The 17769-nt window shown below is 44.5% G+C and overlaps 1 protein-coding gene across 5 annotated transcripts in view; it reads left to right on the forward strand.

Annotated features, from left to right (window-relative positions):
- The first annotated feature begins 285 nt into the window (after nt 1-285).
- The window catches only part of CAPSL (calcyphosine like), a 47331-nt gene continuing 29847 nt past the window's right edge, over nt 286-17769 (forward strand). For all 5 annotated transcript variants that reach the window (XM_027520206.1, XM_027520204.1, XM_027520207.1 and 2 more), the window contains exon 1: nt 286-393. The gene's annotated coding sequence lies outside the window, so the exon portion shown is untranslated. The remainder of the gene's footprint in view (nt 394-17769) is intronic.

The following is a 17769-nucleotide window of genomic DNA, read 5'->3' on the forward strand; positions in this document are numbered from 1 at the left end:
GCTTTAACATTATCTTATAAAACCTAGGAGGCAAGTTTTATGCCCTTTTAGAAACCAAACAATTGCCAGTCAACTTCCGGCTGGCTTCTCTCCTAGGGTAAACAGCTCAGGCTTTGACAGTCACTGCATTTCCTAGGCAACAGAAGTGTAAACTCAAGAAAAGGTAGGGCCGGGATCACGATTGACAATGAGCTGAGCCAATGAGACTGTAAGTTTGCAGTAGTGATTCCAAGATATCCAATTGGCAGGAAGAAGGCAGATCAGGAGGGGTGAGGATGGAAGGTAAAAGGGAGGGGCAAAGGGGGATGGGAGGGGACCAGTCTTCCCAGTTGCAAGAGAGAGCGTCCATAGTTTCAGTTCAAAGCAACTGGTGGCAACAGATTAGCATTTAAGGTAAATCAAAGTTTTTTTTTCCATTAACACTATATTGATTTGATCACTTTTGTTTCACTTTAGCTAAAAAGGAAAGAAGACAGTAGATGTGACTTTCTAAAAAGAAAATCAAAATGTTTATGAGCATTCTTGGCTGGCGGTCTAGCATGGAAATGGCCTGGTACTGGGAGAGGTTTTTGTCATCTTTGTGTGGGGTGCTTGGATAAGCATGTAGAAAATCAATTTCCTTCAGTAAAGGAGAAGGAAACAACCATCAGTGAGCAGTCACTAGGTCCTGGGTGCTTGAGTGTGAAGTGTTTGGGTAAATTGCTGTAAGGAGCCTGTATGACCATTGATAAAACAGCTTCAGGAAGGTTAAATATCTCCAAGTTAAAAACAATGAAAAGATTGAGCTTTGCTTTAGACTTTGGTTTGTCTAACATTCTGTTATGTTATTTCTGTGACACCTTGCCTGCTGAACTGACCACTTAGAATCAGATAAGAATCAGAATTCTTATTAAACTGACACAGTATGTTAAAAATTTTACTAAAGAGTTGATTGGATTGGTCACGAAGTTGAAAAGAACCTTAGCAAATGGTAATGCCATTTATCCAGGTGTCCACCCCCCTGGCCTCCAGTCTGGGGCATAGTTAAAACATACTAAGTAGATGGAATTCTCTCTTGTTTTTAAATCTCTTATTTTTTCCTCAAAATCTTACAACTACAGAAATCCTTTAATTTTGTCATTGTGTATTTTAAATAGTGAGATTTAAATTGTGAACATTCATTTGTATTTCTATTCAAATAGTAATTATCTAATAATACTAATGATGAACTCCAGTAGTAGTCTGTAGTATTCTGTTAAGTGTTGATAATATGATAACAGGAAACTTAAAGGTCTATGCCTTTAAGGACCTAGCAGGAGAGGCAGTCCTGAAAGAGAAGTTATGTCATAGTGCAGTGTGGATGTCTGTGGGCTTTGCACAGATTATACCAAGGAAGATGCAGGCTGTTTCGCTCTGAAGACAGTGGTTATATGAGGCTTCACCATAGTGGTTCTACAAGGAAGAGTAGGATTTCCCTAGACCAACAAGGGATGGAGGGTGTTCCTGAAAATGGGAGTTCATGTACAAAGGCACAGAGGTCCAGAACACCATGATGTGTTTGTGGAGTATGAGTGAGTATGGATGTAGAATAGATTGTGAAGGGATGGAGATTAGTAGAAAAAAGACTGGAGAGATAGGCAGGGCCAATGTACACATCAAATGCTAAGATGTTTGCTCTTTACCTGTACACAGTGGGGAGCAACCAAAGGATCTTAGACTTGAGTATGCAGTTCGGATTTCCATGTTATGAAGAACACTCGGCCAGTCATCTGAATGATAGATTGGAAGGACAAGATTGGAGGCTGGGAACCAGTTGAGGGGAAATTTCCACAATGGAAATAGGAGAAGACCAGGTCCTGGGCTAAAGTGGTATCCATGGCAATGGAGGCAGGGGAAGGAACAGATTCCGGAGGTGTCAAAATGGTGATATTTTAGGGAATTGGCTGCTAATTCAAGGCAGAGGGTTAAAAGGAGCCTAGGATGATGTTCAGTTAATGACCTGGAAAATGGTGTTGCCATTTCCTGAGGCAAGGAATAATAAGGAGGCAAAGATAATAAATTTGGTTCTGGTACATTAAACTCGCAATGTTTGTAGGTTATTAAAGTGCATGTTTTGTGTGGAAATTTGAGATCTGGCTCTGAGGCTGAGGAGAGTGAACAAGTTGGAATAAAGATATGGGATGAGTTGTAATAAACAGTGGATGAGGCTGAGATTGCTGCAGGATATATGAGAGTGAGAAGAGGATAAATCATTGAATCCTGGAAAATAGTAGCTTTTAAAGACAAGGGAGACACCAAAGAGATCAGACCCGAGAGGAAGGCAGATAGGAAGTTAGATTCATAGACATTGAGAGAAGAGTTTCAAGAAGGATTGAAAAAGGTCTTGCTGGGAGGAGTGAAATAGGGTGACTGTTGAAGTTGGCAGTCAGGCTGGTAATGACTTCCTGAGTGTATGTTCTCTGGAGTGACAGAGTGAAGACCAGACTGCAGTGGACTGAAGTAGGAATGGGGCACGAGAAAGTTAAAAACAGAGTCTCTTCCAAGTAGTTTGGCTTTGAAGGGTGAGAGCTGGAGGGAGTCTAGAGCTGAGGGACCACTGCAGATTCATGAATGAAAGGGAGCAGTTGGTTACAGATATAGAGAGGGAGGGGGAGTCTGAGGATGGGGGAGTGAGAGGTTTAAGCTGTTGGGTGTAAGAGGTCGAAAAGAGTTGAACATGACTGAGCCACTAACACTTTCTCCGCTTGCCCTCTGATCTCCCTGCTGGTGCCTCCTGTGAGCTGAATTCACCTGAAGCCTTAAAGCAAAGAAATCTGGTTAATGCAGTTCATAGAGGTCAACCTCCTGTAGCACAGATGTGGATGGAGAATGGGGCAGGGGAGGGGCTGGGCAAACAGAATATTGAGCTCAGCGTCCCTGGTGACTCATGGTAAAGAATCTGCCTGCAGTGCAGGAGACCTGGGTATGATCCCTGGGTTGGGAAGATCCCCTGGAAGAGGGCATGTCAACCCATTCCAGTATTCTTGCCTGGAGAATCCCATGGACAGAGGGACCTGGCAGGCTACAGTCCTTGGGGTCGCAGAGTCAGACACAACTGAGTGACTAACACTTTCACTTTCAGTGAAAGATAATCCAGAGGCTGAGGAGATTTAGGAGATTGATAGTGGAATAAGGGATCGAGGAAAGTCTGGTGCCTCTGCACGGGAGGAGCTCTTGGTCTCAAGGGACATGCCTCGCCTGGTAACTTGCAGTTGTGATGGGTGCGCAGGTGCAAAGAGCTGAGTGTTTAGTTTCTGGTATCAGCTTTCTCTTTCATCTCTTTAATTAATACATTCAACAGACTTTACCCTACTGAATTTTCCTTACAAATTTTTGATCTTCATTCTGGTCTCAGTTTTGTATATTAAAAAATAGCAAGGTGCGTAGAAGCAGTTTTCTCTGTTCCAGAAACAAACACTGGCATTTGGGAGAAGACGGTGTTACAGGAATGATCACTGTGGGTGCAGAAAGGCCACGGCTGCCTCCATGGGACACTAATGTCCGTGAACGTTCCCACCATCCATGATGTTCTTGCACACCTCCAGGCATGATTCCATTGCCACCCAGGACCCTGTTTTCCCTCCAGTGCTCCTACATATTTTCAAAACCTGAAGCCAAATAGAATTAAGATTTCCCCAATACTTCAAAGTATACAGTGTCATTTGTGTGAGCAGGGCAGTACTTACGGCTGATTCACGTGGCTGTAAGGCAGAAACCAACACAGAATTGTCAAGCAATTGTGTGTGTGTGTGTGTGTGTGTGTGTGTTAGTCGCTCAGGTGTGTTTGACTCTGCGAACCCGTGGACCATAGCCCACCAGGCTCCTCTGCCTATGGACTTCTCTAGGCAAGAATACTTGAGTGGGTTGCCATTTCCTTCTCTAGAGGATCTTTTCAATCCAGGAATCGAACCTGGGTTTCCCACATTGCAGGCAGATTCTTTACTGACTGAGCTACCAGGGAAGCTCCTGTAAAGCAACTATCCTCCAACTAAAACTAAATTTTACAGAATGCTCTTACTTTCTTTGGAAGCTCTGTTTTGTGTGTATAACCTCTGCAGTTGTCCTTGACCTCAACAAGAGCTCTTCACACAAAAGAAGGGACAGGCGAAAGTGCTCCAGGAACTTCCAAGGCCAGTTGTCCTCACTAAGTGTGCTTTGGCTGCAATATTGCTAATAAGCTCGTCTCAGGTTTAATATATGAATGATTTATGATGACTACAGTGGCTCCCTGTTTAAAAAAGGAATATTTTCTGAAATGTGGGTAATTTACAAAAGCCCCCTGGGGAAGTGGCAGGTGCAGAAGACCCCATTCAGAACTTTGGTTCTGCTACTTATGTCTGAACTTACTCAATCTCTTTGTATCTATGTCTTTATTTTGTGAAATAGAAATGTGCATGCATGCTAAGTCGCTTCAGTTGTATCTGACTCTTTGGGACCCTATGGACTGTAGCCTGCTCAGCTTCTCCATCCCTGCCATTCTCCAGGCAAGAATACGGGAGTGGGTTGCCATGCCCTCCTCCAGGGGATCTTCCTGACCTAGGGATCAGACTTGTGTCTCCTATGTCTCCTGCATTAGGAGGCAGGTTCTTTACCACTAGTGTGACCTGGGAAATAGGAATAGTTTTTTTAATGTACGTAAAAACACTTGCAGCAGAGAGCCTGACAGAGCCCGTCCTCAATAAATGACCTCTCTTCTAGTATGATATTTCCTTTGTGAGGTCGCTAGGGGATGCACCCTATTTCTCTATCAGTCACCAAGTTGTGTCCAACTCTTTGTGACCCTATGGATTGTAGCCAGCCAGACTCCTCTGTCCTTGGGATTCTCCAGGCAAGAATACTGGAGTGGGTTGCCACTTCCTCCTCCAGGGGATCTTCCCCACCCAGGGATTGAACCCATATCTGCTTCTCCTGATTCTTTACCACTGAGCCACCTAAGAAACCCTACTACTGTATAGGATCAGATGCTGAATAGTCAAAGCTTTGTAGGCCAGAAGGTCTCTGTAGCAGCTATTCAGCTTGGCAGTTGTGGGTTGAAAACAGCCACAGGTAACACATAAGCAAACATATGTGGCTATTTTGTAATAAAACTTTATTTACCAAACTAGGCAGAGGAGCAAATTCTGCCCATGGGCTGTGATTTGATGTCCTCAGGCCTAGTTCATTTTAGGCTATATTTGCCTAAACTCAGAGTATGCTTGATAACAGCATGTGTTAAGATGACCTTATTCATTTTGGAACAACTGAGTTTGAGGAGTGAGAAATCACCAAGGTGCTAACTTTTGCTCCCAGGACTTGGCTTAGTGTCTTCCATCAGGGTGGTCTTATGGCCCCATCTGCCTCCAGAAACCTCAGGCTGCAGGTGAGATTGTGAAATAAACTGATTTAGAAGTTCTTACACTGTTACTTTCTGGAGGGACTCTAATATCTCTACCAGTCTCTTCCTCTTCTTTGTAAACAGGACCTGGAGCATGGCAAAGTCTCCAGCTTAACATTAGGTTTTCCAGCTGTCTTAGTTCATCTGGGCTGCTGTAAAAAAATACTACAGACTGGGCAGTTTATGAATAACAGATAGTCATTTCTCATAGTCTTGGAGGCTGGAAAGTCTAAGGTCAAGCACCCAGCATGGTTAAAGGGTCAAGGCCCTTTAACTGGTACAAGGATGGCTTCTCACTTGTGGCAGAAAGGGTGACGGGTCTCTGCAGGGGATCTTTTACAAGGTACTAATTTGCTCTCAAAACCTAAGCACCTCCCAAAGGCCCCAACTCCTAATACTATCATCTTTGGGAATTAGGATTTCATCATATGAATTTGGGGGGGACACAAACATTGAGACCACAGAACCAGCCTCTTTTGCAGAAGTGACCAATGAGATTTAAATGAAAGAAGTTGGGTAGAGTCTTCTGGGAATCATTTTATAAAAGGCTGATTGATCTGGGAAGTGCATTCTTCTTGCCTTCACATCTGTCTCTTTCTGCTTACCTGGAGGGTGATGTAATGGCTGGCACTGCTGTACTTATTTTGTAACTTTAGGCATCTCTGAGGAAAAACAACCATGGTAAGGTAAAAGGTAGTGGTTTTTCTGGACCTTGATGACTACTCAAACTGCCTCCAGACTTCTTTGATATGAAATAAAAGTCTACCTCTACCATTTTTAGAAAAAATCAAGCTGTTTCTGTTATGAGTAGCTGGGCACAATCCTTACACTGAAGGTGGCATTCTGATATTGAATTTCTATCCATTAACACTTTTTTGGCTTTCTAGAAGTATCAATTAAGAGCACATAGGTTGCAAATAAAGTGGCTATAAAATAAACATTAAATAGACAAATGATTCCAAAAAGAGCATTTTAAGTAAATGTAAAATAATTATTAAGTAGGTGATTTTGGTGACTAATATTGCAAAAAAGCAAGTGGTGACACAGCTGATGCTTTACAGAGAGTTGGACCGTGAAGAAGGCTGAGCGCCAAAGAATTGATGCCTTTCAACTGTGGTGTTGGAGAAGACTCTTGAGAGTCCCTTGGACTGCAAGGAGATCCAACCAGTCCATTCTGAAGGAGATCAGCCCTGGGATTTCTTTGGAAGAAATGATGCTAAAGCTGAAACTCCAGTACTTTGGCCACCTCATGCAAAGAGTTGACTCATTGGAAAAGACTCTGATGCTGGGAGGGATTGGGGGCAGGAGGAGAAGGGGACGACAGAGGATGAGATGGCTGGATGGCATCAGTGACTCGATGGACGTGAGTTTGAGTGAACTCCGGGAGTTGGTGTTGGACAGGGAGGCCTGGCGTGCTGCGATTCATGGGGTCACAAAGAGTCGGACACGACTGAGCGACTGAACTGAACTGAACTGAAAAGTGGAGGAAAACGTACACTTGGGCTTGGTCTTTGCAGTGGGTTTGAAATCACCGTGGCCAAGGTCTTACGGCACCTGAAAAATGGGATATTTAGAAGTTACATGGCTGGTTCTTAGGGTGTCTTCATTAAAACCAGGGAGTTTGGAAGAAATGTTTATTTCAGTTCAGTTCAGTCGCTCAGTCAAGTTCTAATCTTTGCAACCCCATGGACTGCAGCATGGCAGGCTTCCCTGTCCATCACCAGCTCCCAGAGTTTGCTCAAACTCATATCCATTGAGCCAGTGATGCCATCCAACTATCTGATCCCTCCCCAGCTGCTTCAATATTTCCAAACATCAGGGTTTTTTTTTTTTTTCCAGTGAGTCAGTTCTTCGCATCAGTTGGTCAAAGTATTGGAGTTTCAGCTTCAGAATCAGTACTTCCAATGAATATTCAAGATTGATTTCCTTTAGCATGGACTGGTTGGATCTCTTTGCATTCCAAGGGACTCTTAAGAGTCTTCTACAACACCACAGTTCAAAAGCATCAATTATTCAGCGCTCAGCTTTCTTTATAGTCCAACTCTCACATCCATACACAACTACTGGAAAAACCATAACCTTGACTAGACGGACCTTTGTTGGTAATGTCTTGGCTTTTTAATATGCTGTCTAGGTTGGTCATAGCTTTTCTTCCAAGGAGCAAGTGTTTTTTAGTTTCATGGCTGCAGTCACCATCTGCAGTGATTTTGGAACACCTTCCCCCACCCCCCCCAAATAAAATGACTCACTGTTTCCATTATTTTCCATCTGTTTGCCATGACATGATGAGACCAGATGCCATGATCTTAGTGTTCTGAATGTTGAGTTTTAAGCCAGCTTTTTCACTCTACTCTTTCACTTTCATCAAGAGGCTCTTTAGTTCTTCTTTGCTTTCTGCCATAAGAGTGGTGTCATCTGCATATCTGAGGTTATTGATATTTCTCCCAGCAATCTTGATTCTAGCTTGTGCTTCATCCAGCCTGACATTTTGCATGATGTAGTATGCATATAAGTTAAATAAGCATGTGGCAGTATACAGCTTTGATGTACTGTTTTTCCCAATTTGGAACCAGTCTGTTGTTCTATGTCTAGTTCTAACTGTTGCTGCTTGACCTGCATACAGATTTCTCAGGAGGCAGATAAGGTGGTCTGGTACTCCCATCTCTTTAAGAATTTTCCAGTCTGTTGTGATCCACACAGTCAAAGGCTTTGGCGTAGTGAAAGTTTTGGGCTTGCCTCCTAGCTTAGTTGGTAAAGAATCTGCCTGCAACGCAGGAAAGCTGGGTTTGATTCCTGGGTCGGGAAGATCCCCTGGAGAAGGAAATGGTAACCCACTCCAGTATTCGTGCCTGGAGAATCCCATGGACAGAAGGGCCTGGCAGGCTACAGTCCATGGGGTCACAAGAGTTGGACATAACTTAGCGACTAAAGAGAGAGATGTTTTTCTGGAACTGTCTTGCTTTTTCAATGGTCCAATGGATGTTGGCAATTTGATTTCTTGTTCCTCTGGATTTTCTAAATCCAGCTTGAACATTGAGAAGTTCACAGTTCACATACTGTTGAAGCCTGACTTGGAGAATTTTGAGCATTGCTTTGCTAGAGCGTGAGATGAGTGCAATAGTGCAGCAGTTTGAACATTCTTTGGCATTTCCCTTCTTTGGGATTGGAATGAAAACTGACCTTTTCCAGTCCTGTGGCCACTGGTCTTTTTCAAATTTGCTGGCATATTGAGTGCAGCACTTTCACAGCATCATCTTTTAATATTTTCAAATAGCTCAGCTGGAATTCCATCACCTCCACTAGCTTTGTTTGTAGCAATGCTTCCTAAGGCCCACTTGACTTTGCATTCCAGGATGTCTGGCTCTAGTTGAGTGATCACACCATTGTGATTATCTGGGTCATGAATATCTTTTTTGTATAGTTCTTCTGTGTATTCTTGCCACCTCTTCTTAATATCTTCTGCTTCTCTTAGGTCCATACAACTTCTGTCCTTTATTGTACCCATCTTTGCATGAAATATTTCCTTGGTATCTCTACTTTTCTTGAAGAGATCTCTAGTCTTTTCCATTCTATTGTTTTCCTCTACTTTGCATTGATCATTGAGGAATGCTTTCTTATCTCTTTTTGCTATTCTTTGAAACTCTGCATTCAAATGTGCATATCTTTCCTTTTCTCCTTTGCCTTTCACTTCTCTTCTTTTCTCAGCTTTTTGTAAGGCCTCCTCAAACAACCATTTTGCCTTTTAGCATTTCTTTTCCTTGGGGATGGTCTTGATCCCTTCCTCCTGTACAATGTCGTGAACCTCTATCCATAGTTCTTCAGGCACTCTATCAGATCCAATCCCTTGAATCTATTTCTCACTTCCACTGTATAATTTAAGGGATTTTATTTGGGTCATACCTGAATGGTCTAGTGGTTTTCCCTACTTTCTTCAATTTAAGTCTGAATTTGGCAATAAGGAGTTCATGATCTGATCCACAGTCAGCTCCCAGTCTTGTTTTTGCTGACTGTATAGAGCTTCTCCGTCTTTGGCTGCAAAGAAGGCTGCACCATCTGTGATGTCCATGTGTAGAGTTGTCTCTTGTGTTGTTGGGAGAGGGTGTTTGCTGTGACCAGTGCATTCTCTTGGCAAAACTCTGTTAGTCTTTGCCTGCTTCATTTTGTACTCCAAGGGCAAATTTGCCTGTTGCTCCAAAGTATCTCCTGACTTCCTACTTTTGCATTCCAGTCCCCTATAATGAAAAATACATCTTTTTTGGATATTAGTTCTAGAAGGTGTTGTAGGTCTTCATAGAACCATTCAACTTCAGCTTCTTCGGCATTACTGGTCAGGGCATAGACTGGAATTACTATGATATTGAACAGTTTGCCTTGGAAACGAACAGAGATCTTTCTGTCATTTTTGAGACTGCACCCAAGTATTGCATTTTGGACTCTTTTGTTGACTGTGAGGGCTACTCCATTTCTTCTAAAGGATTCTTGCCCACAGTAGTAGATATAATGGTCATCTGAGTTAAATTCGCCCATTCCTCTCCATTTTAGTTCACTAATTCCTAAAATGTCGACGTTCACTCTTGCCATCTCCTATTTGACCACTTCCAGTTTACCTTGATTCACTCGCATTTTGTACACAAATCCAGCCAAAGTCTTGCTTTTACCTTTGGGTAGTTTAGATATTTTCTTACTCTGCTTCTTTAAGATCTGGCAGGTTGCCTGACTAGAATAGATTGCAAGCAATTTCCTGGTAAAACCCCAGAGGCTCAAGACAGAGTGGAGGGGAAGAGTGAGTTGGAGAAGGAACCAGGGGAGTGCTGTTAAGACAGCTCCTGCCTCTGGAGATTCCCAGGGGATGCTCATTATGACAAGGACCCCTTACCCCTGGTGCCTCTGTGCCTATCAAACCTGGGCTCATATTACATTGTGTTAGTTACTTGTGGTTGCTGTTCATTCGCTAAGTTGTGTCTGACTTTTTGTGACCCATGGACTGCAGCATGCCAGGCTTCTCCATTCTTCACTATCTCCCGGAGTTCACTCAAACTCATGTCCATTGAGTTGGTGATGCCATCCAACCAGAGAACCCCATGAACAGTAGTAGTTACACGAATCCTTGACTATCATGCTAAGCAGTTTCCCCCAACTCTCCTTGATAGCCAAAAATGCTGAAGCAGCTGCTAAGTGTTGATGAAATTCTTCTGAGAGAAAAATTTTACTTTATGTTTTCTCCCAGTTCTCAGAGGAGCCAACGCTCTCCTACTGGATTGCTAGTTATTTTAGCCAGGTAAAATTTGAAATCTAGGGTCAGTTCAAACACTGCAGGAATAAGCTTTTGCCAGATATATCAGTTAGGAATACTTTTGGCTTCAAGTAACAGAGGACCTGATCAGCATTGGATTAAGCAAATAGAAGCTATATTTTTCACATGATGGGAGGGTGGAGTCCAGTAGTTGGCTATACCAGTTTGGTAGCTCAGTGATGCTTGGGTTCTAGGTTGATATCTTTGTGATTCCCTTGGCCTTTTCTTCACAATTACAGAAAGGCTGCCACAGCTCCTGATGTCACATTCTTGTTTAAGGCAGGAGGAGGCAAAAGATATGGGAGATTTCTCCCACAGCCCTCAGCACTTCCAGTTGAGTCTCTGCCAGAGAGTCATGGCCACCTAACTGAAAGCAAAATAAGCAGAGAAAGGAGATTGGAATCAACCAGTTGGCTATTCCAGAAAATCAACTGTGATTCAAACTCAACAAAGTTAAACCTACCCTGAAGAATGTAAACTCCTGGAAGAGACCTTGGTTGTCTCATTCACAGCTGTTGTGCACCACACAATAGATGTTCAATAAATATATGCTGCATTCAAGACCAGGACTAGGGTGAGTTGAGGTAGGTCCCTGGGGCAAAATATTTAAGGAGATACTTACTTTCAGCCCTGGGCAAATTCAGGGTTGACATCTGTACAATCCTGAGATTTGAGGGCCTCCTTAAACATTGTGCCCTAGGCATGTAACTCACCTAGCCCTAATCTTAACCCTGATTGAATGATTATAAAATGAAATTTCAAGAAGATGTGTGAAATAAACACTTTATAACAATAATATTTGTGAAATACTTTTTCTTAAACTGTGCCATATCACAAATGTTAAAATAAGGAATTAATTCACATTCCAAAGGTCAGTAGAAAGAATAAAAGACTATGAGTTATCAGATATGGGCTTTAGGGAAACCTGCATATTGACAATAACTGAAACACTGAATCTTAAACATCTTGAGAAAATGTATTTTTGTGCAGAGAAAATTTGGTAAGAAGCCAGACTTAAATGACATTTTATTTCCACAGTGTACTTATATCATTACAGGTAAGATTAAATACCATAATAAATTAAATCTTATATGGGGGTTGGCAATCCAAACAAAACCAGTTGTTTCATATATTAATACACTGTAGAAATAATTTAAAAAATAATTTGTGCGGGAAAAACCACCTCACACATCATTTTACTAAAATAAGCAAACTAACAAATAAATAACACTAAGGCTCCAAAATGAGTTAGTCGCTGTCGTGTCCAACTCTTTGCAACCCCATGGACTGTAGCCTGCCTGGCTCCTCTGTCCACAGGGATTTTCCAGGCAAGAATACTGGAGTGGGTTGTCATGCCCTTCTCCAGGGGATCTTCCCAACCCAGAGTTCAGACCCCAGTTTTCTGTGTTGGAGGTGGATTCTTTATTGTCTGAGCCACCAGGGGAGCCACTTCAAAACGAAGAGACTAAGAAAAATTGTTCATCTTGACCAGAAGGAAATTACATGGAACCTTTAGTATTGATACTCTAGCACTGAAAACCCAAGGAAGGACCCTGCGGTGAGACAGAGGGGTCTTCTTTAGGACCCACAAGTGTCCTGCTTTGCTCTGCACTGCCGTTTGCTGTCCTCCTCCACCGGGAAATCTTGCAGTTCTCCAAGGAATCTTTTCCTTGAAGCCTTGCCTCCCACTCATCTCATTTCATGGTCTTTCTCTGAATTCCCAAAGCAATTTCTCAGCACCTTGCCCTAACTGTTGTCCACAGTGGCTGTGACAGAAGTGGACATCAGCCTCGACCCTGCCTCTGTCTCGTGGCACATTCTCAGGTGAGGGACTTCTACTCACTAGAATCCTCCATGGGAGGCAGTGTGCTGATGTGTGCAAAGCTTTGAGCAAGGGCTTGGTCTCTGGCCTGGTTATAATGGTCAGTACACCTGGCCTTGCTTCATGCTTGCATCCTCCACTGTGCTAGGTTATAACCTTGCCCCCAGCCTTTCCCCTCAAGGTCTTGCTCCTGCCACTAAAGAGTGACCTGGTCGCTAACAGCTGAGCTTCTCAAACTTGGGTGTGTGTTAGCAAAGACCACCTGGAAACATGACAATGCAGATTCCCAGCACTCACACCTAGAGATACTGTGTTTGGGGTGGAGGGAGGGAATGTCTATTTTTCAGTGGTGGTCTCAACACCCCTGCTGGTCCCAGGTCTTTCTCTACAGTGAGGCTTCTCCACCTGAGCACGACTGACATTTTGGGCTGGAGAATTCTTCATTGTCAAGGGCTCTCCTCAATACACTCAGTGACATCTCTGGCCTCTACTCACTAGTAACATCCCTCACCCCTGTTGTGACAACCAATAATGTCTCCAAACATCGTCAAATGTCCCCTGGGAGGCAGGATCATGTTTCTTTGGAACCACAGCTCTATAACATCACCTGCAGAATTAGCATAGTCCCTCACATAGCTAGTGGAGACGGCAATGGCACCCCACTCCAGTACTCTTGCCTGGAAAATCCCATGGATGGAGGAGGCTGGTAGGCTGCAGTCCATGGAGTTGCTAAAAGTCGGACACGACTGAGCGACTTCACTTTCACTCTCCACTTTCATGCATTGGAGAATGAAATGGCAACCCACTCCAGTGTTCTTGCCTGGAGAATCCCAGGGACAGGGGAGCCTGGTGGGCTGCCGTCTATGGGGTCACACAGAGTTGGACACAACTGAAGTGACTTAGCAGCAGCTCGCATAGCTAGAGATGTTAAAGGTCTTTTTAGTTGAATAAAGCTCAGATGGATTAGACAAGGGAACTCTCACAATGTCAACAACACAGACACCCACCTGTCATTATACTTTTTCTGGGGATTTCCCAGTCTTTACTGCAGAAACCACGACTCTTTTCAAATTTCAAGTCTTTCAGTCTCAGAACGGGGACATGCTAGCCACTTGCTAGGCTCTGCACACTGGGATCTAATATTTAGTCTAGAGAAGTAGTTTTTATGGGGAAACGTCCTCAGGAACCACTGTTATTTTTGCCATCTACCACGTAGTAATGACCAGTAAATTGAATAGATTGGAGTCAGCAGATCAGATCAGATCAGATCAGTCGCTCAGTCGTGTCCGACTCTGCGACCCCATGAATCGCAGCACACCAGGCCTCCCTGTCCATCACCAACTCCCGGAGTTCACTCAGACTCATGTCCATCGAGTCAGCGATGCTATGGTTTCATCTCATCCTCTGTCGTCCCATTCTCCTCCTGCCCCGAATCCCTCCCAGCATCAGAGTCTTTTCCAATGAGTCAACTCTTCGCATGAGGTGGCCAAAGTACTGGAGTTTCAGCTTTAGCATCATTTCTTCCAAAGAACACCCAGGACTGATCTCCTTTAGAATGGACTGGTTGGATCTCCTTGCGGTCCAAGGGACTCTCAAGAGTCTTCTCCGACACCACATTTCAAAAGCATCAATTCTTCGGCGCTCAGCTTTCTTCACAGTCCAACTCTCACATCCATACATGACCACTGGAAAAACCATAGCCTTGACTAGACAGACCTTTGTTGGCAAAGTAATGTCTCTGCTTTTGAATATGCTATCTAGGTTGGCCATAACTTTCCTTCCAAGGAGTAAGCGTCTTTTAATTTCATGGCTGCAGTCACCATTTGTAGTGATTTTGGAGCCTAGAAAAATAAAGTCTGACACTGTTTCCACTGTTTCCCCATCTATTTCCCATGAAGTGGTGGGACCAGATGCCATGATCTTCGTTTTCTGAATGGAGTCAGCAGAGATGGTTCAATTTTCCCCAATTATTGTCTTCAAACATTGTCTGTTGTAACTAGATCCACCTGTGTTGTTGGTTATTAGCTGTACAGACAACCCGGCATGAGAAAGAGCGGTTGTGGGGGGGGGGGGCGGAGTGGGGGGCGACGGGGAAAGAAAGAGGGAGGGAGGGGAAGAGAAAGAGAGAGAGAAAGAGACAAAAGAGCTGGTACAGGGAGGGAGGTTGCAATGCCACTAGATGGCGCCAAAGACAACCCAATAAAGACCAACCCTGAACTTGAGCATTTCTCTTCCCTAAAGATTCTCTTCAAGTTTTTCTCTGAATTCAGCAAGAGAGATTCCATGAACCTTGCTGAGAATTATGAAGAGACAGACCTCCATACATGTTCAGCTTTCCGTAACCTGTTCCACAACGGTTCCCAGAATGCAGGCAGGGAGCTTACTTAGCTTGTGGCAGGCAGCTGCATCTCAGGACGGTGGGATGACGGAGCCTTTAACCTGTTCCAATGTCAGGAGATATGGTGACCATCGCCAGTCCCTTCTGGCTTTGCTGCTGGTGCCTCCACTCATCAGTTCAGTTCAGTTGCTCAGTCGTGTCCGACTCTGTGACCTCATGAACTGCAGCACGCCAGGCCTCCCTGTCCATCACCAACTCCCGGAGTCCACCCAAACCCATGTCCATCGAGTCGATGATGCCATCCAACCATCTCATCCTCTGTTGACCCCTTCTCCTCCTGCCCTCAATCTTTCCCAGCATCAAGGTCTTTTCCAATGAGTCAGCTCTTTGTATCACGTGGCCAGAGTATTGGAGTTTCAGCTTCAACATCAGTCCTTCCAATGAACACCCAGGACTGATCTCCTCTAGGATGGACTGGTTGGATCTCCTTGCAGTCCAAGGGACTCTCAAGAGTCTTCTCCAACACCACAGTTCAAAAGCATCAAATCTTCTGTACTCAGCTTTTGTTATAGTCCAACTCTCACATCCATACATGACTACTGGAAAAACCATAGCCTTGACTTGATGGACCTTTGTTGGCAAAGTAATGTCTCTGCTTTTGAATATGCTGTCTAGGTTGGTCATAACTGTCCTTCCAAGGAGTAGGCATCTTTTAATTTCATGGCTGTAATCACCATCTGCAGTGATTTTGGAGCCCAGAAAAACAAAGTCAGCCACTGTTTCCACTGTTTCCCCATCTATCTGCCATGAAGTGATGGGATCGGATGCCATGATCTTAGTTTTCTGAATGTTGAGCTTTAAGCCAACTTTTTCACTCTCCTCTTTCACATTCATCAAGAGGCTCTTTAGTTCTTCTTCACTTTCTGCCATAAGGGTGGTGTCATCTGCATATCTGAGATTATTGATATTTCTCCTGGCAATCTTGATCCCAGCTTGTGCTTCATCCAGCCCAGCATTTCTCAATGTGTACTCTGCACATGAGTTAGATAAGCAGGGTGACAATATACAGCCTTGACGTACTCCTTTTCCTATTTGGGACCAGTCTGTTGTTCCATGTCCAGTTCTAACTGTTGCTTCCTGACCTGCATATAGGTTTCTCAAGAGGAAGGTCAGGTGGTCTGGTATTCCTATCTCTTTCAGAATTTTCCACAGTTTATTGTGATCCACACAGTCAATGGCTTTGGCATAGTCAATAAAGCAGAAATAAATGTTTTTCTGGAACTCTTTTGCTTTTTCAATGATCCATCGGATGTTGGCAATTTGATCTCTGGTTCCTCTGCCTTTTCTAAAACCATCTTGAACATCTGGAAGTTCACAGTTCACGTGTTGCTGAGGCTCATCCTGTGCCCCAGATATCCAGGCCTGCCCCATGAGGCTTGGGATGCGAAGCTACAAGGGAGAGCTCTGAGTGGGGCCTGGGACCCTCTCCCTCCTCAGCCCCTGGGCCCTTATTCTCCATCTCGGATGGATCTCTCTATCTTCTCTGCCCCCACCGCCAACACCGCCTTCCTGGCAGCATGAGCTCTCATCTGGTTGTTGCCAGCCTGGCTTCACCTCCCACAGTCAGCTTGTTCCACCTTCCTGTCCATTCCCCACACTTTATCCAGAGGGGTCTTTGGTACAAACAGCCACTTCCTCACTTGAAAGACTTGTGGCCTCCTGCCCCTCTCAGGACAGACTCCAGACTCACTACCATGGTGTCCGAGGCTTTAGGGGATCTGATGCCTGCCCACCTGCGCAGTTTTATCTTTCTCCCAATTTCCCCTTCCCAAATCCCTGCCTGATCTCCACGGCTCTTTCTCACCCCCGCCACTACAGACACCCCTAGTCTTCGATCAGACTAAAATACTTTTGTTTCTCTAGTTATAATAGTTTCTTCTTCTTCTTCTTGTTTTTTCCCCTCACTCTGGCCTTCGCACTTGGGAAATAGACAACTGCTCTCTCGCTTTTCGCATTCCCACGACTCTCGCCTGGGTGATTACCACCCTCACCTCCTCTGAAAAATCCTGAGAAAGCCCCACTCCAAGGCTGCTTAGCCGCATCTCCTGAGTTCCCTTGGTTCAGCTGTCTTCCCACTTCCGCTGGACCCCTAGCCCAGTGCCCAGAGCTTATTAGATGTTTGTTGAAGGAATGGACAGAACTGGCGCCTCACCCAGCAACCTGCGCAGACGCAGTGCCAACACAAGGTGGCGCTGCAGCCACGCGCTTCGGAGGGCAGCCCCTTAGGCCCGGCTGGATGGGGCTCTGTTGTCCCCACGCGGGCTTCTCCAGGCTGAGAGAGGGACGTCTGGAGTCAGGGACGCTTGTTCAGTGCTGTGATGCCGGTGACATACGTTTGGGAACAGACTCCTGCCCTGGTACCTTCATGCAAATTTCAGAAGCTTGAGTATGGTCTTCACCCAAACTCTACTCATCCTGCCTTTTCCCAAAGCCCTCAGTTCTTAGCAAATTTTGTTTCCTGCCTTGCTAACTAGAGGAGTTCAGTACTCGAAGTTCACGATTCTAAGCTATTCAATCAAGGGCTTGCTTCTTGGAGTAATTTGCTCCAGTGGTGCCTCCCTGGTGGTTCAGAGAGTGAAGAGTCCACATGCAATGCAGCAGACCTGGGTTTGATTCCTGGGTCAGGAAGAGCCTTTGGAGAGGGAAATGGCAACCCTCTCCAGTATTCTTGCCTGGGAAATCCCATGGACAGAGTAGCCTGGTGAGCAAGAGTTGGATAGACTCAGCAACGAACACTTTCACTTTTTGAAACTATCACATGATAAACATTAGCTACTTGTTGATGAACTGGGTCATTAAATGATTAAAAAGGGTAGTTAACACAGGCATTTGAAGTACCATAGTAGGCTGGATGGCAGGAGAGA

Source organism: Bos indicus x Bos taurus, chromosome 20 (assembly GCF_003369695.1).
Source record: "Bos indicus x Bos taurus breed Angus x Brahman F1 hybrid chromosome 20, Bos_hybrid_MaternalHap_v2.0, whole genome shotgun sequence".
Classification (NCBI taxonomy): domain Eukaryota; kingdom Metazoa; phylum Chordata; class Mammalia; order Artiodactyla; family Bovidae; genus Bos; species Bos indicus x Bos taurus.